Raw genomic sequence first — 25881 nt, 5'->3', positions numbered from 1 at the left:
ATGCATCCCGAAAAATGCACTGTTTGGTGTGGTTTGTACGCTGGTGGAATCATTGGACCGTATTTTTTCAAAGATGCTGTTGGACGCAACGTTACGGTGAATGGCGATCGCTATCGTTCGATGCTAACAAACTTTTTGTTGCCAAAAATGGAAGAACTGAACTTGGTTGACATGTGGTTTCAACAAGATGGCGCTACATGCCACACAGCTCGCGATTCTATGGCCATTTTGAGGGAAAACTTCGGAGAACAATTCATCTCAAGAAATGGACCGGTAAGTTGGCCACCAAGATCATGCGATTTGACGCCTTTAGACTATTTTTTGTGGGGCTACGTCAAGTCTAAAGTCTACAGAAATAAGCCAGCAACTATTCCAGCTTTGGAAGACAACATTTCCGAAGAAATTCGGGCTATTCCGGCCGAAATGCTCGAAAAAGTTGCCCAAAATTGGACTTTCCGAATGGACCACCTAAGACGCAGCCGCGGTCAACATTTAAATGAAATTATCTTCAAAAAGTAAATGTCATGGACCAATCTAACGTTTCAAATAAAGAACCGATGAGATTTTGCAAATTTTATGCGTTTTTTTTAAAAAAAAAGTTATCAAGCTCTTAACAAATCACCCTTTAAAACTACAAGTTTTGTCTATAAGGTTAGGTTAGGTGGCAGTCCGATGTATAAGGCTCCGACTATTCAGTCCATTGTGATACCACATTTGGTGAACTTCTATCTTATCACTGAGTGCTGCCCGATTCCATGTTAAGCTCAATGACAAGGAAAACAATACCAATGGTAATTAAGAATTACAATGTAACTGAAACATTCGATTAGTGCTTGAAATCAACACGCTTTCAAAGAACTACTTTACAAAGACTACAGAATTTAGCAAAATGTTTGTTAAGAATCCTTTTATTGCAACAAATCCCCAAATATTGGCAACATCGTTCAAATTTAAAAACATCCTATTCTTCTTCATTGCCGCTTTATACGATGTTGTTGTTATTATTATGGTTCATGTTATAGATGTTTGTGTTATTCTCGGTTTACTCACTACACACTATTGTTTGTTTTTCTTGTACAGTTTTTAGCATTCCTCTTTACATCGTCATTTGTTTTTTTCTTTTTTGCTATTCGTCTTTGTTGGCATTTTCGTTATTGGGTGGGGGGACTGAATGACTAGAGTGCTCTGACTGGCTTATTCTCTTTAGAAAAGAGTGGGGCTGAAATATAGCAATATCTCTTTAAACCATACACAATAGTTGGGGAACTATGATGGGGGCCTTTATAAGGAAATGAAGCATAATACAAAATTAAACCATATTTTTGTTTTAAATATAAAAAAAAATCGTATCATAAGTATATATAGAAGAAAACGCCGTATACATTTTTACCTTACTTACCTACTACGCTTATGCATGTTGGTATTAATTAAGTGATACACGCAAAAAAATAATTCTTTCATCCCAAACGAAATTTTAGACAAACAAAGTTCGTTTCTCATTTGCTTTTCGCTGTAAGGAAGTGTATTTGGAAGAAAAGTATATATTTTTTGTGATAAACGTTTATTCTTTTCCAGGATGTAAAAACAATTTCATATAAACTCAAAAAAAAAAAAAACATTGTTTTCTTGCTAATTGCATTTTCCCTCACATCTTTCTCATATCGTCGAGGTATTTTAGTTCGTAACACCTTTTCCTGTAATACGAACAATGTAGAAGAAATTATACGATTTTATAAATGTTTAACATTTTTTTTACCTTTCGCCTGGACGAACTGTCGAACTGGGGACCATGCACTTTGTAAGCCAACACACTAACCACTGAGCTATGTACCTGTTATGGTCATCAATAGATAAATATCCATATAAGTTATATTTATATAGCATAGCTTGCGGCGCCCACGAACCGAATAAACAAAGTTTATTTAACAGAAACAAACATTTAGTTTGGCACCGTGGAGCAGTGGTTTCTACGCCCGAATTGCATTCCAAGGGTCGTGGGTTCGATCCCTGCTTCGACCAAAGTTTTTTTGTTTTTTTTTACATATGTTCCAGATATGTTCGGAAGATTCCGAAAAAATGTTCAACATTACATTGTAGTATATTAAATTTTGAACTGTAAAATGTGTCTTATTAAAGACCTAAAGTCAGAAAAGAACAGTGTTTGATATAAACGAAATGGACTGTGGTGTTGTTTCAAAAATAACTTTTTTTTATTGAAAAAATAAAAATTTTGTAACAAATGAATTTTTTGGGTGATAAAAGTTTAAAATTTTCGAAGCAATTCAAAAAACTCTAACAAAAGAAAAACGTTTTCGGTACACGTTTTCCAAACGTATTTTTTCTTTGCGTGTAGCTACTCGGTACAGAGATTGTCGTATTATGTGGTTGTAAAATTGGTCTTGATCCGTTATCTACAATTATAAATAAAATTTTCTGATTTTAACTTTTTTTATACCCTCCACCATAGGATGGGGGGTATATTAACTTTGTCATTCCGTTTGTAACACATCGAAATATTGCTCTAAGACCCCATAAAGTATATATATATTCTGGGTCGTGGTGAAATTCTGAGTCGATCTGAGCATGTCCGTCCGTCCGTCCGTCTGTTGAAATCACGCTAACTTCCGAACGAAACAAGCTATCGACTTGAAACTTGGCACAAGTAGTTGTAATTGATGTAGGTCGGATGGTATTGCAAATGGGCCATATCGGTCCACTTTTACGTATAGCCCCCATACAAACGGACCCCCAAAATTGGCTTGCGAGGCCTCTAAGAGAAGCAAATTTCATCCGATCCGGCTGAAAATTGGTACATGGTGTTAGTATATGGTCTCTAACAACCATGCAAAAATTGGTCCACATCGGTCCATAATTATATATAGCCCTCATATAAACCGATCCCCCGATTTTGCTTGCAGAGCCTCTAAAAGAAACAATTTTCATCCGATCCAGCTGAAATTTGGTACATGGTGTTAGTATATGGTCTCTAACAACCATGCAAAAATTGGTCCATATCGGTCCATTATTATATATAGCCCCCATATAAACCGATGCCCCGATTTGGCTTGCGGAGCCTCTAAGAGAAGCAAATTTCATCCGATCCAGCTGAAATTTGGTACATGGTGTTAGTATATGGTCTCTAACAACCATGCAAAAATTGGTCGATATCGGTCCATAATTATATATAGCCCCCATATAAACTGATCTCCCGATTTGGCTTGCGTAGCCTCTAAGAGAAGCAAATTTCATCCGATCCGGCTGAACTTTGGTACATGGTGTTAGTATATGGTCTCTAACAACCATACAAAAATAGGTCTACATCGGTCCATAATTATATATAGCCCCCATATAAACCGATCACCAGATTTGACCTTCGGAGCCTGTTGGAAGACCAAAATTTATCTGATGCAGTTGAAATTTGGTACGTGATGTTAATATATGGCCTCAAACACCCATGCAAAAATTGGTCGATATCGGTCCATAATTATATATAGGCCCCATATAAACCAATCCCCAGATTTGACCTCCGGAGCACCTTGGAAGAGCAAAATTCTTCCCATTCGGTTGAAATTTGGTACGTGATGTTAGTATAGGGTATCCAACAACCATGCAGGAATTGGTTCCTATCAGTCCATAATAATATATATCCGGTGCCTTTTGGAGAAGCAAAATTCATCCGATCTGGTGTAAATTTGGTACGTGGTGGTAGTATATGATATTTAACAACCATGTGAGTTGAAATTTGTGGATGACAGTCTTTCGTAGAAGTTTCTACGCAATCCATGGTGGAGGGTACATAAGATTTGGCCTGGCCGAACTTACGGCCGTATATACTTGTTTATTATTTAGCGTCTAAATTTGAGTCGACATATTCGACTGCAGAGTAGAGTTGGCTCACTAAAGTGATCAGTCTTTTCAGATCCGCTCCTAAAAAGAACTAGTTCCATCATTTAGTTCCACAGTTCCTTTTGGATTCGGATAAGGAAAGTGCTTAAAGAATCCCACATATTGAGATTTTTTGTAGCTCCGCAAGAAAATAAAACGCACGAACACTAAATTTAAGTAAAACATAAAAGTTCACAAGCATTTAATCAAATTTCTTGAACATTAATTTGTAAAAGATTTTGGGACTAATATTAGATAATGGTATAACTATGTAGAAAAATTTTCAGAGATCATTACTAATACAAAGATCTACATTTATTTTAGAAATATCGTGTTTAAATTTTTTCATAGAGAAAAACAAAAGTTACTATGTAAAAAAAAAAATATTTTGCCGACTTTAGACCAAAAGAGTTCGCCTTTCGTTTATGATGTGTTTCTATTGCGTAAAATATTCTTCCGCATTGTACAGGATTTGCTGATTTACATAATTTTTGTAAAGCATGTTGGTATTGATATTTAAATTGGAACAGTTTCGATATCTTCATTAAGGATCTGGCAACTTCAATTTAAGTGAGAGCTGTTGCCATAAAGAGCGAATGAAACGAAATGAATATAAGGAACTGAGGAGCTGAAAGAGTAAAGGTATCGGATCCAATTCATTTAGTTCCATCCACGGAATAGTTCCAAAGAGCTAGTTCGCTCCGGAACTACCCAACTCTACTGTAGAATCGGCGGAGGATAAATTCATCTGAATAATTTGGGAAGATAATGACTAATTGAGTGCCTCCGAACCAGCCACTAAACCGGCTCAAACCGTCAAACACCGCCGACAAAAATGGGCTGCCTCTGGATTTGTAATTTATTGGTGGTTATATTATAGCCATTCAGAGTAGGGATCTAAGGTACAAACCTATGATCGATTTTTCTACTTTTCGATTATTGGTTTCAAACCAAAAATCGATTTTCGATTTTTACCAAACGAAATTCGAATATTCGATTTTTCAAAATCGAATTTCATAGAAACAATGATTATATAAAATATTCAATTTTATGAAATCTATCTGTTAATGTTAATTTTTTAATATATATTTAATGAATTTTTATTTCGCAAGTCTCAAATAAATGCAAGGAAATTGAAAACACATAGGATTCAGTTTTCACCAATGTGATATTTGTTTTAATGAAATCCGAATTCCTATTCTTATTGGTAATGGAATTCTATCACAAAAAACTATGAAATATTTGCGATTTTCATTACATCTAGGTACATTTCAATTCAATTGAAACCAATGAGTATGAAAAGAGAAAACATTAAAATCGATTTTTGGTAGTCAAAATTAAGAAATAGGTGAAAATATAAAATCGATTATTTTTTGATTAATAATCGATTTCGACTTTTCTAGATTTTCATGCCAAAACTCGAGTAATCGATTATTCGCTTTATAGATCGCTAATTCAGAGTCGATATATTCGGCGGAGCGTCGTTTAAAAAGTGTCGAAGAATTTTAATATACCCATCCTAAACTGTGCAGCACATTTTTAGAGTCAATGTGAATGGAGTAAGGCCTTACATTAACTAAGCCTATAGCATAACTAAACTTATTGTCAAATATTTGAGACAACTCTTTTTGGAAAAAAAAACACCGGATGAGAGACAAAATATTGTGGTGGTTGTATCTCAAAAGACAAGTTTGAAAACGAAAACAAAACTAAAGCGGCAACTTTGGCAGACGATTTAAGTGACGCCAACGCCTTTTATACGTTCTCGTTTACTTTAACGTCTGCTACGGAAACTTCATTGAGCTAATGTTTCACCATCTTACTGTCGCGGTGGCACGTCCCCATCAGCAGAGTGTGTATTACGAATTTTCGATAACATTTTAAAATCATATAAAATATTTTTGTTAATAGTCTGGCTGTTAGAAGTGGTTATTGACAGTTCCACGAAATGATAAGACGAACCAGGCCAGTGTTGCATCAACACCTATCGTAAATCATTGCCTATTTACGTTTGATAATTTGTACGTGTTTGATTTCGGGTGACGAATGAGGGACAACGACAAATTTACGTCATGGTGACATTACAGTTAGGCCTACGTATACTGCTTGCATACATATACACACACATGTGCATATGTATTATTAAAAATATCTAAATTTATTGAAGTGGGGTGTATGTATGCCATGTTACGGATGCATTCAGTTGTTTATCACCTCTACGAGAAGAATGCGGTTTCTTTACATTCTGTACTCATTGCAGCTGGTCCAGTCAGTCATCAAAAGTTCATTCATAGACTGCTAGCACACTGAAACCCAATAGAGCTAGTCATTCAGTTGGTGAGTCAGTGAGTCGATGTGACGTTCCATCTCTATTCGCTTGACTGTATTTGCATTGCATGAAATAGCACTGTGTTCCTTGTATTGTTGTTCTTGTTGTGGTTGTTGTGTGTGTGTGTGGGCTTGTGACCGTAATTCATTTATCCCCACAACTAGGCAGACGACAGACGAAGACTATCCATCCATTCACTCTCACATTCCGAGATCTTTATCAATAGTACCAGACATACATAAAACATATATTTTGTTTTTATAGTTCCGCCCTTAATGTCGCATTGCATTCGTCGCATGGGCTGCTTCGTGTTCCTACTATGGTTTGATGATGATACAGGTCGTTGTTGTTGTGGAATTGTTTTTATTTTCGAAGAAATGCCGCCGTTTTTATGTCTTTCATATGCTCTCTCCATTTCTCTGTATATTTTCAAATATTTAACAGCGAAAACATCACTTGAAAATCTTGATAACGGATATGTTCATGTCTCTTTTGTTTCCTCTCTCTCTCTCTCTCGCTCGTCTTCACTCTCACGCATGCGCAATTATTTTATTTGTTTTGAAAATGTTTTTCATTGCTTTGGCAAAAACAACGTAACGGATAAAAACAAAATAGACAAAATGCATTTCATCAGACAAGAAAAGCAGCATGTCACAGTGTTTAGTTGAAATAAGGGAATTTCTCATGAAAATCGTATATAAATATATAGATTATTGTAGGGCTCAATTCATCGCTATCTAACAACATGAAAAAATCGGCTTGGGGGAACTTCATATACCCTTGATTTAGGCTTTGAATAGTTTAAAATACCAAGATATTCGAGACCAGTGTTGCCAATTTGGTGCTTTTAGCACCAAATTTAGTGCTTTTTGATGTCTAAAAAGCACCAAATTGCCTTTTTGGTGCCTTTTCAAGAAAAGCACCAACTTGGTACTTTCTGGCATTTTCATTTAGTGCTTTTGGTTCTTTTTTTATTTTGAACAGTATTAAGTTTAATTGATACAAACATTTTGATTAGACTTTCAAGAGCCGAAGAAACTCAAATTTATTGCCAAATATAGAATTTGATTGTTATGAAGTTGGTATTGATTATTTTTAATTAATACTTTTACTTAGGGTATTCTGTAGGAAAGTCGAGCGATGAGTGTCGAATTTTTGAATTTGGTAAAGATGTCATTAAAAACGTTTGTATTAAATTCACAAAAGCACGCACAACTGAAATAAGCAATAGACTCTTTCCATATATTAATATTTTGAAAGTTGAAAAACATCACTGATCAAAATGAATTGGACGAAAGCATTTAAAAGGATCAATGTGTATACTTGAATAGCGGTTCCTAATGGTGAGTACTAAGTTTGAGTTTTGCCGCTAAAATGAAAACTATATCAGTAAAAATGGGCATAAAATTATGCATATCCCAGCAAAAAAATTTGGAAGTTCTTCCAAATGCACAACTTTAAAAGCACTTCCAGAAGATGCACTCCCAATGATGTTCTTTATTTTAACTTCCCAGGAAGTTCTTTTAATTCAATTTTTTATATCTTGGTTTTTTCATACTTTTAATAGGTAATTTAAAGTTTTTTTTTTGTTTCAAATAGGTTAAAACCAGAGTAAGAATTCATAAAATGGTACAAGTCATTTAAATTTTGTTGAAAAAAATGCTAAATCCAATCTGAAAAAATTGTGAATTTTTGAAAATATTTGAGGTCAAACGTTTCCGACAAGCGTTAGAATCCATTAAAAATTATAAAAAAATATAAAAATTATTTATTTCACAAAATATCACAGAATTTTTTAATAGACATCCGAAACATTGAATTCGGATCACACCTAAAGAAGTGATGCAAATTCAGTGCAACGGCTGTTGAAATGGAGGACTTCTGTCCTATGACAAGCCCATGTTAAATTCATCGCTTCTGCGTCAAGTTTGCACCACTTCCGGATCCAAAAAGAACATTTTCATTACTTTTTTGGCGACGCTTTTTTTTGCTTGGATTTGCTGCAAATTTTTTATAACTTGATGGGGAATAGCCAAAAGCAAATTTTCACAAAGTTTGTATTCCTTAAAACGATTTATTAAAGAAAAGTAGTTGTGAAAAAATGACTATTTTACGATCGGCTAAACTCGATCGTAATACCCACCTTAACTTCTTAAAATTCAATTCACAAAAGTTCTATAATACATCTTCGGAAGTTTTTTTTTTTTTTTTTTTGTATAGTAGAGCATTTAATTTTCGATGTTGTGGTATGTTAGAATTTATAATATATTTTTGGTGCTTTTTCGCCTTGGGGAGTTGGCAACACTGTTCGAGACCACGTTAAGAGCTATAGTTCAAGTCTTCTTGCTTCTCAAAATAGGATTTAATATAGACCGTATTCAAACCATGGTGAAACATTTGATCTGTTTTTTTTTATTATATTCAAAGTAAGTTTGTAAGAAATAAAGTCAAGAGAGATCAAAAGCTATATATAAGAGATATATAACAAAATAAAAATATGAAATAAAGTCTATTTATTTGCATATTTTGGAGACCTTAGATGTCCGATTTAGAATTAATCCTAAAAATCCACAATCTTTAACATATTTATCATATTTCAATGTAAATTCGTAAGAAATAATGTCAAGACAGATTAAGAGCTATATACAAGGGATATATATATATAAACAAAATCCACAATCTTCAACATATTTTGTTTTTGATTCCAAAAACACCCTTTTGGAAATATAAGGATACATAAGGCATATTTAAGATTATCGAGTTTTCAACTCGTATATTTGATCCAACGAACACGCCATGTAACGTATGGAAGGTATAAATACTTTGTCACAATTTTCCCCTAATAATTTAGGATCTGACACTATTTGCATTTCCATAGTCTTTAGTATATTTCTGGCGGGGTTATTTTCCCCTAATAATTTAGGATCTGACACTATTTGCATTTCCATAGCCTTTGGTATATTTCTAGCGGGGTTATTTTCTCCTAATAATTTAGGATCTGACACTATTTGCATTTCCATAGTCTTTAGTATATTTCTGGCGGGGTTATTTTCCTCTAATAATTTAGGATCTGACACTATTTGCATTTCCATAGCCTTTAGTATATTTCTGGCGGGATTATTTTCCCCTAATAATTTATGATCTGACACTATTTGCATTTCCATAGCCTTTAGTATATTTCTGGCGGGGTTATTTTCTCCTAATAATTTAGGATCTGACACTATTTTCATTTCCATAGCCTTTAGTATATTTCTGGCGGGGTTATTTTCCCCTAATAATTTAGGATCTGACACTATTTGCATTTCCATAGTCTTTGGTATATTTCTGGCGGGGTTAGTTGGCCTAAACCATACGAAATAAACTTATTGGAGTTCGCATGGATCCCACCAGGGCTGACTGGCCAGCACCATTTCGTATATTTATGTAGAATACAAGTTTGCAATACCCGAAATTATGAAACATTCTCCTGACACTGTGCATTATTTTTGTCTTTTTTCATACACGTTTTTGAAATTGTTTTACGGTCGGTTTGCCTTTTTGTCTGCATGTGTGGATTCTAATGTATGTGTGTGATTTGTCTGCTAGCTATATATTTTGTTGGGTATTACGCTTTTTGCATATTTTCGGGGTCAACGTCATCTTGAGGGTTGTTTTCGTATTATATGTACAAAAGAGCAAGCTATTAAGGAGATATAGCGAACGAGAGAGGGAGAACATAAAGTTCTTTCATCAATTGACAGATGGATAGCAAATAGTAATGGTAGTAGTAGTAGTCGGTCGTCGTGTTGTGTAGTCAGCACCGGTATCTTCTCTTTTGTGGACGTCGTTTGTTGTCGTCTCCGTATTATCGTCGTGTTTTGTTTTGATTTTCAATTTTGGACAATAATAATAATAACAAAAACATAAAAACGCAACACCAAAGATTATAGATTTGAGGAAGATGGGAGATTGGCTTGCGTCATACCAAAAGTTGCATTTACCAGATTAGTTTAATACATGTTTGTAATCTTTTAGTTGTTTTTAGTTTTCATTTTTTAAATGAAAAATTTAATTTTCTTAATGAAACAATGTTAAATTTTAGGCAACAACAAAAAAAATTACATTTTCCCCTTTATGGAAATTTATTTCGTGCTCTTAATTTCTTTTTATTTGCATTTTAATGCTATGTCAATACTTGTCGTATACGCGTTTGGTTCGAGTATTAAACTAATGTGGTAAATGGTTTGATGTGCTCAGTAGCCAATCTCCCATCTTCCTCTTCTATAATCTTTGCGCAACACCACTCACTCACACCTCCCGTGCGCGCATACATTTTAAAATGTATGATCCAAAGACAATTAAAGAAGAAGACATGAATTGGGCATGTTGTTATTCTTTTTTCTCAAGAACCAGAGATTAGCCCCATACACGTTCGATGAGAAGTTGCAACTTTTTTTCGGTTTCTCTTTTCATTTTGCATTCGTAACAAAACTTAATTCTCTTATTTTAGCAATTTTTTTAACTTTTAAAAGAACGATAACACTTCATGAAACATTTAATTAATAATTTAGTGCAAACGACACAGAAATTTGCAGGAACTTTTGAGAAAATAGCAAAATAAAAATTGTCTGTATCAAACCAGTAAGTTCGAAGCGCTTTTCCTACAAGTATGGGGCTAATCTCTGGTTCTTAGCACTAACACTATCAAAGCCCAATTCATGTCTTCTTCTTTAATTGTCTTTGCTTCGACTTCTGATTACGCGAACACGATGATGATGTGTTGTTGTGGTTTGGAGTGAATCTAATTGGAAATAAAAACAATCACAGAGTATGTGCGTGAATGGGAATAACAAGAACTTGTTTATATTGGTTCATTTTAGTTCCATTGTGATATGATTTGTTTTTTGCTTCTTTTTTTTTTGCTGTCCATTTTTGTGCAAAAGAATTCATAACAATTATAGAAGAATGAAAAACATCAACCAAAAATAACAAAACAAAATTCATATACAAACGATTTTTTTTTTCTATAATGAAGCAAAACAAGATTTAATGACCTTTAACCGGGGGAATTTCGTATATTGTATTTGTCGCTTTAACATGATTAACATGCGGTGGTGAAGTATAATCATTCATACACATTGCAGTTATATACCTACCCACCTTTGGAATATGAACAATTTAAAGCAAAACAACAATAATGTTTCGCTTTTTTAACATAAGTGGGTAAGTTTATGGACTAATTAGGAATACAAGTCATTTGCTAAATTAAGAAAACATGTCAGTTTCACCGTGAAAAATAAAATGTATAAATCAAAATATGTCATAATATTTATTGTGAATCTATTGGAGAATAATAATATCTGCACTACCTAACGTATTCTGTTGTGATAGCTTATGATAGCCACCGTTATTTGAACGATACGTCACTTGGAGTAATCAATTAAAATCACAACACGAATACAAGTACATACTTCAAAATAACCGACTAATTGACTCGTTACGATGGAGGGTCGGTGTCAACACGTGTGTCTGGTTTACAAAGTTGTGGGCGTTATATTTGTATTGTATAAAAAATAACTTGCATTTTATTCTTCCATAAACAAAGAAGTTAAATATAAACAAATACGGAAATAGAGATAAACTACTGTCTACCTTATCGACGAGTCTGTTATTAATTTAGTTTAAGCATTATTTGAAACAACTATGCCAACTAAAATCAACTTTAATAAATGACATGCTCTTCTAGTGCATTGGGTACAATGGAGCTGTTTTCTTTTAGCACTGGTTGCAGCATTTATTGGAAATGTTTCTAATATAATTCTATGTGACAAAATTTCAGCACAGGGATGACAAATGATACTAAACATATATTAAAAGTGTACCTTTCGAAGCCAAAAGTTGCTAAAATTACATAATATCAAATTTAAAGACTATTGTAATAGAATACGTAAATTTAAATCTAGACCGATTTGGACAATTGTTTTTTATATTTTCTAAGAAACGAATCTTATTTTGCAAAATTTTATTTCTATAGAAAATGTTGTCAACATTTTATTTCTGCAGAAAAAATTTTATTTCTGCAAAAATTTTGTTTCTATAGAAAATTTTGTCAAAATTTTATTTCTATAGAAAATTGTGTCAAAATATTATTTCTATAGAAAATGTTGTCAAAATTTTATTTCTATGGAAAGTTTTCTCAAACTTTTATATTTGCAGAAAATTTTGTAAACATTTTATTTTTGCGAAAATTTTGTAAAAATTTTATTTTAGCGAAAATTTTGTCACAATTTTATTTCTATAGTAAATTTTGTCAAAATTTTATTTCTATAGAAATATTTGTCAAAATATTATTTCTATAGGAAAAAATTTATTCTTATGGAAATATTTGTCAAGAATATATTTCTATAGAAAATTTTGTCAAAATTTTATTTCTATAGAAAATTTTGTCAAAATTTTATTTCTATAGAAAATTTTGTCAAAATTTTATTTCTTAGAAAATGTTGTCAAAATTTTAGTTTTATAAAAAATTTTGTAAAAATTTTATTTCTTTAGAAAATGTTGTCAAAATTTTATTTCTATAGAAAATGTCAAAATTTTATTTCTATAGAAAATTTTGTCAAAATTTTATTTTTGCAGAAAATTTTGTAAATATTTTATTTCTGCGAAAATTTTGTAAAAATTGTATTTTTGCGAAAATGTTTGTCACAATTTTATTTCTATAGAAAATGTTGTCAAAATATTATTTCTATAGAAAAATTTGGCAAAATATTATTTCTATAGGAAAAATTTTATTCTTATGGAAAAATTTGTTCAAAATTTATTTCTATAGAAAATTTTGTCAAAATTTTATTTCTATAGAAAAATTTTGTCAACATTTTATTTTTTTACAAAAATTTGTAAAAAGTGCAATTTTAATTCTATAAGGAATTTTGTCAAAATATTATTTCTATAGGAAAAATTTTATTCTGATGGAAAAATTTGTCAACAATTTATTTCTATAGTAAATTTTGTCAAAATTTTATTTCTATAGAAAAATTTTTCAAAATGTTAGTTCTATACAAAAATTTGTCAAAATTTTATTTCTATAGAAAAATTTGTAAAAATTTTATTTCTATAGAAAATGTCAAAATGTTATTTCTATAGAAAATTTTGTCAACAATTTATTCCTATAGAAAATTTTGTCCAATTTTAATTCTATAAGGAATTTTGTCAAAATTTTATTTCTATAGGAAAAATTTTATTCATATGGAAATTTTTGTCAGCAATTTATTTCTATAGTAAATTTTGTCAAAATTTTATTTGTCAAAATGTTGTATCTATACAAAAATTTGTCAAAATTTTATTTCTATAGAAAAATTTGTAAAAATTTTATTTATGCGAAAATTTTGTCACAATTTTATTTCTATAAAAAATTTTGCCAAAGATTTATTTCTATAGAAAAATTTGTCAAAATATTATTTCTATAGGAAAAATTTTATTCTTATGGAAAAATTTGTCAACAATTTATTTCCATAGAAAAATTTGTCAAATTTTTATTTCTATAGAAAATTTTGTCAAAATTTTATTTCTATCGAAAAAATTGTCAAGATCTTATTTCTATAGTAAATTTTGTCAAAATTTTATTCATATAGAAAAATTTGTCAAAATTTTATTTCTATAGAAAATTTTGTCAAAATTTTATTTCTATAGAAAATTTTGTCAAAATTTTATTTTTATAGAAAATTTTATCAAAAATTTATTTCTTTAGAATATTTTGTCAAAATTTTATTTCTATAGAAAGTTTTATCAAAAATTTATTTCTATAGTAAATTTTGTCAAAATTTTATTTCTATAGAAAATTTTGTCAAAATTTTATTTCTATAGAAAATTTTGTCAAAATTTTATATCTATAGAAAATTTTGTCAAAATTTAATTTCTATAGAAAATTTTGTCAAAATTTTATTTCTATAGAAAATTTTTCAAAAATTTTATTTCTATAGAAAATTTTGTCAAAATTTTATTTGTATAGAAAATTTTGTCAAAATTTTATTTCTATAGGAAATTTTGTCAAAATGTTACTCCTATAGAAAATTTTGTCAAAATATTATTTCTATAGGAAAAATTTTATTCTTATGGAAAATTTTGTCAACAATTTATTTCTATAGTAAATTTTGTCAAAATTTTATTTCTATAGAAAAATTTGTCAAAATGTCATTTCTATACAAAAATTTGTCAAAATATTATTTCTATAGAAAATGTTATGAAAAAAAATTTTATGAAAATTTTGTCCAATTTTAATTCTATAAGAAATTTAATCAAAATTTTATTTCTATAGTAAATTTTGTCAACATTTTATTTCTATAGTAAATTTTGTCAAAATTTTATTTCTATAGAAAAATTGTTCATGTTATTTCTATACAAATTTTGTCAAAATTTTATTTCTATAGAAAAATTTGTAAAAATGTTATTTCTATAGAAAATGTCAAAATTTTATTTCTATAGAAAATTTTGCCAAAATTTTATTTCTATAGAAAATGTTATCAAACTATAATTTCTATACGAAATTTTTTGAAAATTTTATTTCTATAGAAAATTTTATGAAAATTTTTTCCAATTTTAATTCTATAAGAAATTTAATCAAAATTTTATTTATATAGTAAATTTTGTCAAAATTATATTTCTATAGTAAATTTTGTAAATTTTTTTTTTCTATAGAGAATTTTGTCAAAATTTTATTTCTATAGAAAATTTTGTCAACAAGTTATTTCTCTAGAGGATTTTGTCAAAATATTTCTAGAAAATGTCAAAATTTTATTTCTATAGCAAATTTTGTCACAATTTTATTCCTGTAGAAATTTTGTTAAAATTTTATCTCTAAAGAAAATTTTGTCAAAATTTTATTTCTAAAGAAAATTTTGTCAAAATATTATTTCTATAGGAAATGTTTTGAAAATTTTATTTTTACAGAAATTTTTTTTTTTTTTAATTTTCTATAGAAAATTTTATGAAAATTTTGTCAAATTCTAATACTATTATAAATTTTGTAAATTTTTTCTATAGGAAAAATATTATTATTATTATGGGAAATTTTGTCAACAATTTATTTCTATAGAGAATTTTGTCAAAATTTTATTTCTATAGAAAATTTTGTGAAAAGTTTATTTCAATAGAAAATTTATAAAGAAATGCCTCTTTGCAAAATCTAGAATTCTAGCAATCTACAAAACAGTAAAAAATTTAATATTTTTTATAGAATTCTACCAACTGTGGCAACCGGCTCAAGGGCCGGCTCTAAGTATTATTGCTAAAGACACCATGTGTGTATTTCGTCTTCTGGGCGTTTCATATATATACACTAACATTAGGGCAGAATAACTCTATATAGAGTAATTGTGATGAAAAAGTACCAAATGGCTCACGGTCGTGCCACGGTGCTTTTGGCTGTCGAAATGTATGAAAAAAAAGCATAAAAGTGTCAACTTTATCAACCCTGTTTCAGCATCAATTTTAATCAATCATGTCGTATTATTTAAGGTGTACGAATATGGTATAGAATACAGAGGAAAAGCTAAATCGTATCGCGAATTTATGACAACACTGTGAAGAATTTTTTTTTTTAATAATTTCAGTACCCTCCCAGCAAAAAAAGCGTCGCCAAAAAAGTACTGAACATGTTCTTTTTGGATCGGAAGTGGTGCAAAATTGAAGCAGAAGCGATGAATTTAATATGGACTTGTCATAGGACGGAAGTCCTCCATTTCAACAGTCGTTGCACTGAATTTGCATCACTTCTTTAGGTGTGATCCGAATTCAATGTTTTGGATGTAAATTAAAAAATTCTGTGATATTTTGTCAAATAAATAATTTGTATAATTTTTTATAATTTTTAATGGATCCTAACGCTTGTCGGAAACGTTTGACCTCAAATATTTTCAAAAATTCACAATTTTTTCAGATTGGATTTAGCATTTTTTCAATAAAATTTAAATGATTTGTACCATTTTATGAATTCTTACTCTGTTTGTAACCTATTTGAAACAAAAAAAGTTAAAATTACCCTTTAAAAGTATGAAAAAACCAAGTTATTAAAAATTGAATTAAAAGAACTTCCTGGGTAGTTAAAATAAAGAACAACATTGGGAGTGTATCTTCTGGAAGTAGTTTAAGGGTTTCGAGGTAAGATGTGTAAACCAGGAAGAAGCTCAGGCAACGGCCTGATAACATGCATACCAAATTTATTAAAAGTATTCCTTCTCACACGCAAATAATTAGTTTCTTTAGTGGGAAATAGAATTGTATACCAATTTTACTTAATTTTTGGCTCAATTTTTTTTTTCGGGCTAAAGAATATTCAAGACTCTAACCGTTACCATAAACAAAGATTTATTTTCCTTATGCTGTAGAGGGAGTGAAAGGAATAATGATATCGCAAAATTCACTTCTTACGAAAAGCCAGTCAAGAATTCTTCCTAGACATAGCCGCGTTATTGCATAGGTAGAAGAGTCGGAAAATATATGAACATTCGACATGTTGTACCATCCAATGTCACCGTGGTGCAATGGTGAGCATGCCGGTCTTGCATACTAAGGTCGTGGGTTCGATTCCTGCTTCGACCGGACACAAAAAAGTTTTTCAGCGATGGATTATCCCACCTCAATAATGCTGGTGACATTACTGAGTGTTTCAAAGCTTCTGCAATGTGAAACGCCGTTCGGACTCGGGAGATTGATCTAGTAAAACGCTTAGCGTTCTCTTTAAAGACGATCTGTAAGATTTTCTCGAATCACAATAGTTGGTTATTGTGAATAGTTAGTACTTGAAATTAAGTTTAACAGGGAACCACCATGGTGCAATGGTTACGAGACGCCCATGCATATGTTACAACAAACAGTCGAAAGACGAAAAGACGATTATTCCAATTTTTGATAAAAGTCGAAAAGTCAACTTAGTACAATCTCTACTATCAACAATAATTTGAAATTATTTTCGAATTATGTTTATAAAAATTTCACTGATTAAACTAAGACGGTGTGTTTATTTTCGATCTTCACGACTTGCTTATCCGGTGTAATAAGAAAAGTCATTATTGCGCATAGGGATTGAATATTGAAGAAAAACACACAAACAAATAGAGCCTCAAGGTTGAAGATCGCCTTTAAAATATGTATATAAATTTACATTTGACGTATATATTTGATTGACGTCAAATCGTAAAATATTGACGAGACATGAGCTTCTTCTTCTTCTTGTTAGATATAATACATTTTGAGAATGTATAAATCTGATCCTATTTTATCTATCCGATAAATCAAACTAAAATTTTTGGAATATTTTCGCTACGATTTCAAAGCCACGATGAAGATGGAGACTTATGATGACGATAACAAAGTTTACGTCAAAGTTTGCATTTATTTTTCAGGCCAATCTTTTCTTCTATTTGGATTAAAGCGCAAAATCAACTCATGTCATATGGAAATGAGAACAGATTAATTATGCCCAGAACGTGTTTAAAAAAAAAAAAAAACTCGCACACATACATTCAATAAATAATTCATTAGAAATACGAATGTATATTATTTTTTTTTTATTGACAAACTGACATATATAGCATATTATACATATAGGTATGCAGAAACCTTAATATGGGTAAAGCAACAAGTGTAGTGCTATTGTGAACTATTTCATATTTATATCATACTCGTAGTTATCCTAGACCTATGTAAATTCAGTAGCAGAAGTAAATCTCTTGCTTTGCAAATACTAAAGCTCATCATTTTTCTACTCACCGATCCCACCGATATAACCCTCATGAAGAAATCCAAAAAATACACTATTGTGATTGAAAAATTATTAAAGTTCGCATGAACTTTTATTTCTTACTCAAACAATTATTCACTAAAATGTTCAGATTTTTATTTGCTCAACTGGGTTGTTTGGGTCAAAGTGTATAAATGCAAATAAAACAAGATTATCTCATGACGTTCCGTCGGCTTTTTTCCGACCTATTGAAAAAATATTTTTATTTGAAATATCTATAGAGGAAAATTAGATTTTATTTAAATTTACATTAGGGCTGTTTTCTTTTGACACTTGATGCAACATTTGTATGAGCTATCCAGAACATCGTTGCACTGGTTTTCTATCCAGAACATCTCGTCAGTGCAAGTCGCGCCGATGTTGACAGATTGTATTTTGATAAAGTGACGCTTCTTCGATTCACAATAGCACTTTACTGTTACTAATTTATCGAAAAACAAGAAATTCAAAGTGTATATATAATTGGAGCATTTCATACATTAAAAATGCAAGATTTCACTTCTTTTCTGCGATTGTTTTTAAACAGCTGATGACAGTGTTGAATATTTTTGGAGATGTCCTGGATAAACGAGTACGAGAGGGTATCCAGTAAAACAGCCCTATTGTAATTTTTATTTATAACTGTTTTACATTAGCTTCATTTATAAATTATTAAAATTGGACATCACAAACAATAAAAATAAATAAAAATATTGCATTAAAAACTTAAAATCTATATCACAGAACTATGTTTACTCTTCAAACTATCGCAACGGAATACTGTGATTTTGTATTGTCTTTGTCTTCCTTGGTATTCATTGACGTTCAGGGTTGCCATTTTGGTCCGAACGGACCAAATTGGTCCAAAAAATTATAAATTTTTAAATGTGGTCCGATGGTCGGGCCAAATGGAGTTTTGTTGATTTTGGTCCATATTCGTTAAATCGATATTTTTCCAAATTTTTCTATAGAAATAAAATTTTGACAAAATTTTCTGTAGAAATAAAACTTCGACAAAAATTTCTATGGAAATTTTAACAATATCTTCTATAGAAATAAAATTAAAAAAATTTGTATATATACAAAATTATGTAAATTTATATAAAGGGTGATTTGTTAAGAGCTTGATAACTTTTTTTTAAAAAAAAACGCATAAAATTTGCAAAATCTCATCGGTTCTTTATTTGAAACGTTAGATTGGTCCATGACATTTACTTTTTGAAGATAATTTCATTTAAATGTTGACCGCGGCTGCGTCTTAGGTGGTCCATTCGGAAAGTCCAATTTTGGGCAACTTTTTCGAGCATTTCGGCCGGAATAGCCCGAATTTCTTCGGAAATGTTGTCTTCCAAAGCTGGAACAGTTGCTGGCTTATTTCTGTAGACTTTAGACTTGACGTAGCCCCACAAAAAATAGTCTAAAGGCGTCAAATCGCATGATCTTGGTGGCCAACTTACCGGTCCATTTCTTGAGATGAATTGTTCTCCGAAGTTTTCCCTCAAAATGGCCATAGAATCGCGAGCTGTGTGGCATGTAGCGCCATCTTGTTGAAACCACATGTCAACCAAGTTCAGTTCTTCCATTTTTGGCAACAAAAAGTTTGTTAGCATCGAACGATAGCGATCGCCATTCACCGTAACGTTGCGTCCAACAGCATCTTTGAAAAAATACGGTCCAATGATTCCACCAGCGTACAAACCACACCAAACAGTGCATTTTTCGGGATGCATGGGCAGTTCTTGAACGGCTTCTGGTTGCTCTTCACTCCAAATGCGGCAATTTTGCTTATTTACGTAGCCATTCAACCAGAAATGAGCCTCATCGCTGAACAAAATTTGTCAATAAAAAAGCGGATTTTCTGCCAACTTTTCTAGGGCCCATTCACTGAAAATTCGACGTTGTGGCTCGTTAGTAAGTCTATTCATGATGAAATGTCAAAGCATACTGAGCATCTTTCTCTTTGACACCATGTCTGAAATCCCACGTGATCTGTCAAATACTAATGCATGAAAATCCTAACCTCAAAAGAATCACCCTTTACATAAGAAGAAAAATTTGATAACTTTCTATAGAAATAAAAGTTTGACAAGTTTTCTATAGAAATCAAATATTGAAAAAATTTTCTAAAGAAATAAAATGTTGACTAAATTTTCTATAGAAATGAAATTTTTATTATATTTCATGTTAGCCTGATAACGAAACAGGCAATTGACGTCCAAATGCATTATATCTAATTATACAATTATTTTTCGAGCTTTATGGACAGATATAGATTAAGGAACATGGTTAATAGAGCCATTGAAAAGAAAACGCCAGATACCAATCTATACACGCCTGGACTGTACATGTTTCGGTTCGGGCGAATGAACCTTTCCACAGCCTTTAGTATAGATCTGGCTGGGAGAGATAACTCAATTTTGGGCCCTTTATGCTAACTCCTTATGGAGAAAACATTTGGGAAATTTCCTCTTACAAATTGAATCATCTTTTCTCCCACTGTACATCATCTTTTCATATAACTTACAAGTCCCTTAATCTTATTTTTATTTCGTTTTGTTACATAGTAATGCAACAACACGAAATTTATTTTTAGAAAGCTAATTTGTTAGAATTCACCTAAGTGGTGAACAGTCGAACAATGCTTATTGTTTCTACAGTCAACTACAACATATGACGATTAACAGAAACTGGTTTCCAGGATACAACAACAATTCTAACGCGTACATTAGTCGTGTTTTTTCCTAGTTTTACGACGGGCTCATCGTTGCTTATTATATTTCATGTTAGCCTGATAACGAAACAGGCAATTGACGTCCAAATGCATTATATCTATCTAATTATACAATTATTTTTCGAGCTTTATGAACAAATATTTTGACAAAATTTTCTATAGAAATAAAACATTGACAAAATTTTTTATATAAATAAAAATTTTCTATAGAAATAAAATTTTTACAAAATTTTTTAAAAAAATAATATTTTGACAAAATTTTATATAGAAACAAAATTTTGACAAAATTTTCTATAGAAATAAAATTTTGACAAAAATTTCTATAGACATAAAATGTTGACAAAATTTTGTATAGAAATAAAATGTTGATTTGTAAAATGTAAAATTTTGATAAAATGTTCTATAGAAATAAAATTTTCTATGCAAATAAAATGTTCACTAAATTTTCTATAGAAATCAAATATTGACAAAATTTTCTATAGAAATACATTTTTGACAAAATTTTCTATAGAAATAAAATTTTGACAAAATTTTCTATAGAAATAAAATTTGACAAAATTTTCTATAGAAATAAAATTTTGACAAAATTTTCTATAGAAATAAAATTTTACAAAATTTTATACAGAAAAAAAATTTTGACAAAATTTTCTATAGAAATAAAATTTTGACAAAAATTCCTATAGAAATAAAATTTGGCTAAATTTTCTACAGAAATGAAATTTTGACAACATTTTTTATAGAAATAAAATTTGAACAAAATTTTCTATAGAAATAAAATATTGACAAAATTTTTAATAGAATTAAAATATTGAGAAAAGTTTTTATAGAAATGAAAATTTTCTGCAAAAATAAAATTTTGACAAAATTTTCTATAGAAATACAATTTTGGCAAAATTTTCTATAGAAATAAAATTTTGAATAAAATTTTCTATAGAAATAAAATTTTGACAAAATTTTCTATAAAAATAAAATTTTGACAAAATTTTCTATAGAAATAAAAATTTGACAAAATTTTCTATAGAAATAAAATTTTGACTAAATTTTCTATAGAAATAAAATTTTGACAAAATTTTCTATAGAAATTTTCTATCGAAGTAAAATTTTGGAAATATTTGAACTTTTATATGACATTAATTTAATTTGGAAAAATGATCCGCTGGTAGGAATTTGGGTCCAATTTTGGAAAAATCTTGGTCCAAAATAAAAATTTATTGTGACAACGCTGTTGACGTTTCTATTCTCTGTTGAATGCGTAGGCGCAGTGTATAATGCTTGTTTTCATTTCTCTCTATCGAGTATTTTAATAGCTTTGAAATCTGTGCTATGTCCACTCTCTTTTATGTATTGTGCTAACGAAGTTATTATTCTGTAACTAATATTTAACAACTGTTATTTAAGCTGCGTGGAGCTTGGCAACACGGTTGTCGAAAACGATGGAATATAAGAATAGCACAATTGAACATTGCTATCGACTGTATACTTTTGTCTCACGACAAAACTATTTTATTGACAAGCAAACAAAATATCCGGATATAATCTTATATAGACATACATTCAGACCCTAGAACTCACTCTGTTCTTCTACACGAACAGTTTGGGTCCACTCCCTTATGACATCTTTATGGTTATTTGTCTCATAGTTATCGACTCTATATATCTTCTTTCCATAAAAACCGCTTGCCGGAATGCGAACGAAATTTCTGCTAGAGATGCATAGCGTGATTTAGTCCAATCACATGACGCCTTTAATGCAAAAGCGTTGCATGATTTTTTCACAACATTTTCATGTGTAACTTAACTAGAAACATCGACTTTCATAGGTTGCTTTATTCGTGTGATGAGCACTGAAATGAATACAAATATGATCCACTTGAATAAACATGGTATACAATACGCTTTAATAAAGGAAGGAAGGAAATGCCAGTATTCTTTTAATTTGTACTGGTTTATGCAATGACGTCAAACCCAATACTGCAACTTTGTAAGTTGTGATGTTATACAGAGTGGCTGGTATGTAATGCAACAAAGTAAAGTGCTACATTTTTTTTTTTTTTTAAGCAAAAACTGTTAGAAATAAAATCACTTGAGATTTGTTCGAATTGGCTATGTTTTGTATGCATTATGACCTTCTAATGGCAGACAAACCCATCACACGATGTACAAAAGTGCTTGTGGTATTTTGGCTCATTCCCGGCGAAGCTCCGTCTTGAGATTATCGACACTTTGGTAAAATTTTTGTGAAAACGTTACTCTTCAAAATGCCTCAGACGCAACAGTCCGGTTTTTTGGTAGCCAATATGCATTAGAAATGATTCGAGGAACCTTCTTTTTAAGGCTTTCTTGGTTTACGCATGCTGATGTACGCAGGTGTACTGCGTTGGAGTGTAACGATTCTCCCTACCTGGCTTCAATCTGGAGAAATTATAAATTATAGCATCCTGAAGTTGGCTGCAATACACATATGGGGCTCAAAATATCACTAAGGGTTTGGTCACACTAGGCAAATTTTTGACCAAAGCGATTGTCAAACATTTTTCCACTGGCATTTTCTAAATAGATGTATACCGTTTATGGAAAATTTTCCTGTCGTCATGTTATATTTATATCCGATAGGAAAATGTTGGCTGCTTCGACGGTGGTGACAAATTCTCTATTTAAATTTAAAAAAATTCATGGGAGCTATACCAAAACATGGACCGATCCGCACCATATTCTCTACACCTATTTACAGACCGAAAATACCTCTAAATTGTGAATTTCCGGCAAATCGGATAAAAATTGCGGGGTCTCGAAGTCAAATCCGGAGATCGGTCTCAATGGGGGGGTATATCAAAATCGATCGATACGCCTCATATTCGCCTTACTTATGTGTGGTAGACCCAAAATACCTCTTGATTTTGAATTTAAGACAAATCGCATAAGAGGTTAAATCTGGAGATCGGTCTATATGAGGTAAATACCAAAACATGAACCGATGTACATTATATTCGCCGTACTTATGGGTAGACCCAAAATATCTTCACATTTTGAATTTCAGGTAGATCGGATAAAAATTGCGGTGTCTAGAAGCCCAAGAAGTCAAATCGGGAAATCGGCCTATGTGGAGGCCAGACCAAACCGTGTGCCGATAAACACCATATTCGGCACACTTATGTATGAACCCAAAATACCACTCTATGTTGAATTTCAGACAGATGGTATAAAAGTTGGGATGTTTAGACGCTCAAGAAGTCAAATCAGGAGTTCGGGCTATATGGGGGCTAAACTAAACTTTGGACTAAACCTTGGATACCATATTCGGCACACCTTTTTATGGACCAAAAATACCTCTAGATTTTCAGTTTCAGGTAAATGGAATACAAATTACGGTATATAGAAGACTAAGAAGTAAATTCGGGAGATCGGTCTGTATGGGTGCTATACCAAAACACGGACCGATACACACCATTTTTGACACACCTCTTTGTGGTGCTAAAATACCTCTAGATTTCCAAATTTCAGATAAATCGGATAAAAACTACGATTTCTAGAAGCACAAGAAGTAAAATCGGGAGATCGGTCTATATGGGTGCTATATCAAAACATGGACCGATACACACCATTTTTGACGCACCCCTTTGCGGTCCTAAAATACATCTAGATTTCCAATTTCAGGTAAATCGAAAAAAAAACTACGGTTTTTAGAAGCCCAAGACCCCAAATGGGGGGTCGGTTTACATGGGAGCTATGTCAAAACCTGGGCCGATAATGGCTATCTTCGATCTTGGCCTGCGTGCAGGCAAAAGGCGAATCTGTATCGTCTTAGAATTTCTCCCTGATCAAGAATATATATACTTCATATAGTCGGAAATTGAGGCTACCATTTCTGAGAGGTTTCAATGTATGTTAGTTTACTTATAAGCGTTAAAAAATTGATTAATTTATTTATGCATAGAAACCGATGAAAAACTGTTTTATCGGCATGAAAACGAAACATGTCCTTATTTAAACTACTTATCCATTGTCTGTCCGTGCGTTATTCTATTTATAATCTTAACTAATTATGGTCAATCTCAATAAAGAAAAACTAATCTAAGTTTTCTTTTATTATATTTTTAGTTTGTTTTTTTTTTTTTCATTTTAAATTAAAAATAGTGTGTCAGAAAACAAAAGCACACACACAGAACATATTCTTAATACAAAATCAAACAACGAAAATATATTTTTATAAAAATTTGCACTAAGCTCCTAAATTTAGAAGAACTAACGAAAACAAAACTAAAAATAATTTTCAAATGGTTGCTCACGCAAGAAGAGGAGGAATGACCAGAAAAACGGATGGCCAAAACTGATTGAATAGACCAAGAAAAAAAAAAACAAAACAAAACCGACGACGAGAGACGACAAGTAGGCAAACATCCCAGCAAACCAGACGCTTTGGCATGGTAATGTATACTATTCAGGGGTCAGATGATCGATCGGTTGTGTAGCAAAACACATGACTGAATGTAAATAAAACAAAAAACTAAAAAAGAGATTTTTGTGCATAGCATCCGATAAAATCGTTGGCAAGAATAAGAAAATTCCATTAAATGATTGTGCGAAAATTATTTCGATATCCACTTATTTTTATAACAAAAACTGATTTATTTTATAGAGCAGTGCAATTTCTTTGTCAATTAATTTCAAGACAAATAAATCTGATGAAATTCTCGCGAATAAGATGCCAAATAAGAAACGTGACTAATAAGTTTCTTTATTTGTGTTAATATTTTTTTCATTGCGCTTTGTTAACTCGTCCCGTTGTGTGTATAATTACAGAATATTTTAATTTACATTTTATTTTCCCAGGATCCTTATATTAGTAACCCCCATTTTCATGAAGCTCCGTTAGTGCTACGTTTGCTAACGAATTCGTAAACCGTGATATCTACATATCTGTCATCTTGCATATATATTCCATGTGCCAGTTAGAAACTTAACTGCTGAAAAATTTTCAGTTAAAGTTAACCGTAGAAAAGATATTTACATTTTTCTTTCTGTTAACTGGCAGTTAAAGCCTAACGAAGGTACATGAAAATAGCCGTAAGAGAAGCTTGTCCGAACATGATATATCGAGTTAATTGTTACACATACGATCACTCTGGGAAAGTATTTGATAGAAACCATTTGGGTTATAAAAATGCTTCAAATTTATCACCC

At 31.1% G+C, this 25881-nt stretch overlaps 1 protein-coding gene across 5 annotated transcripts in view; it reads left to right on the top strand.

Annotated features, from left to right (window-relative positions):
- InR (Insulin-like receptor) overlaps nucleotides 1-25881 on the top strand; it is a 154362-nt gene that overhangs the window by 51622 nt on the left and 76859 nt on the right. Inside the window, exon 1 of one of the 5 annotated variants that reach the window (XM_075290315.1) lies at nucleotides 11171-11416. The exons of the other annotated variants lie outside the window; for them this stretch is intronic. The gene's annotated coding sequence lies outside the window, so the exon portion shown is untranslated. Of the gene's footprint in view, nucleotides 1-11170; nucleotides 11417-25881 lie in introns of those variants that run through there. 5 annotated transcript variants of the gene reach the window in all.

The sequence above is a fragment of the Haematobia irritans genome, chromosome 1, assembly GCF_050003625.1.
Source record: "Haematobia irritans isolate KBUSLIRL chromosome 1, ASM5000362v1, whole genome shotgun sequence".
Classification (NCBI taxonomy): domain Eukaryota; kingdom Metazoa; phylum Arthropoda; class Insecta; order Diptera; family Muscidae; genus Haematobia; species Haematobia irritans.
Note: the sequence above shows the minus strand (reverse complement) of the source record. Positions and strands in the feature narration are given on the sequence as shown.